The sequence below is a fragment of the Arachis ipaensis genome, chromosome B05 (genome assembly GCF_000816755.2).
Source record: "Arachis ipaensis cultivar K30076 chromosome B05, Araip1.1, whole genome shotgun sequence".
In the NCBI taxonomy this organism is placed as follows: domain Eukaryota; kingdom Viridiplantae; phylum Streptophyta; class Magnoliopsida; order Fabales; family Fabaceae; genus Arachis; species Arachis ipaensis.
Window position 1 is genome coordinate 128,149,282 of NC_029789.2, and position 1,773 is coordinate 128,151,054.

Below are 1,773 nucleotides of genomic sequence, written 5' to 3' on the forward strand. Positions count from 1 at the left end.
TTTATGGGAGGTTTTGGGTTGTCATAATTATGCATCTAGCATATACTGTGAGTTCAAATAGATGAGATTAGGTCTCACAAAAAAAAGGGAGATTCTACTGTGCTAAAGCCATTTCATTTCTTTATATTCTGAAGACATATGGGGAGGCTGTTGGAATGACACGCGTTGAGAGAGAAACCAAGGAAAAGCTAGCTCACTGCTTTGTAGCAGAACATGGGTCCCACGTAGCTTATGAGTGTGTTTGGCAAACATGTTGGGGAGGAGAGAAGCACGTATGAGCTTCTTGAAAATTTTACTTTTTTGTTTGGCCATTTTTATCTTCCTGAACGCAGAATTGATTCTGCTTCTGAACGCACGTTCAGGAGAAGCTAAAATTTGTAGCTTCTGCGTTTCACGTTCATGCTTGCTTATTGTCTTTGGAAAATTTGGTGAAAATTTTATTTCTTTTTTACCAACCCTACTCTTCATTTTCTTCTATAAAAGGATACCAGTAACTATTACTTTCATAATAATTTTTTGTAGTTCTTCCTCTCTTTTATATTTTTATTCTTTTTATTGTATTTATTTTATTTATATGATAAATATTTTTATATTATTTTTGTTAGTATTCTGATTTTGCATATATATAAAAAAATTATTTAAATTGATGTCTCTTTTAGTAATTTTTATCTAAAAGTGATTTTGAGTAGTATAATTCAAACAACATTTATTTTACTACAATCAATTTTGATATAAAGATTGCCAAACATAAATCACGTTCACCCAAACTTACTTTTCATCAAAATCAATTTTACAAAATCAATTTTATGCAAACTTCCGTTTGCAAACGGTAATCCAAACACACACTATAACGTTGGGTTAACTAAAGTGTTAATTATTTTCTTTTAACTAATGTTGGAAGTTATTGTAAAAACTGTGATGGGTTATTTTACAAAAAAGAATGACTCGGATTCAAGAGGACTAACAGGTTTGGGTTTAGCCAAAAAAGACTTAGTCTTATCACTAAGAGTGGATTGTAAGACCACCAAATAAAAGATTAGATTTGATTGACCAAAAATAAAAAAGGAGGTATGTTTATCATGATATAAAATTTTTTGTTCTGCTAAAAAGCCTTAAATAAAAATGTCATAAATAAAAAGCCTATAAAAATGTGTAATTTAATAATTAAAGTTGTGACTATATATGTTGGCAAGATAAAAGATAGTGATAATATAATTTTTTTAATTGAAGATGAAGTGTTAAATTTTTTTTAAGAAATTAAAGAATATTTCTTAAAAATTAATTGTCAATAACAATCACCTTTATTTGCTTGTAACGTAGAGAGTACGGTACTTCCAGTTATTTTATTACTCAGTTTTCTTATCGCTACATTTATAATTTTTATTTTTTCTAAATTGTTAATAATTTCAATTAACATAAATAAGTGAATGAAAATACAAATAAAAATAAGAAACATAAGAATGAGAAAGAAAAAGTAAAAATAGAAAGATTATAAAAATAAATTAAAATAAAAATATGAAGGCTATGAAAATAAATAATCATAAAATTAAATAATTAGTAAAAATTATTAATATACATAGTATGGCCTATAACAGAAACAATAATTATAGTATTAAATGTTTTTGTTCAATAATTTAAGTTTGCAAACAGTCTATTAGAGTAATGTGTCATAGAAGAGAGTCTCATATCAACGTTACACATGTGAGATGAATAGTACGAAGCAAATATTTTAGAATATAATTTTTTATTGTATTTATGAAAGACCAACAAAAA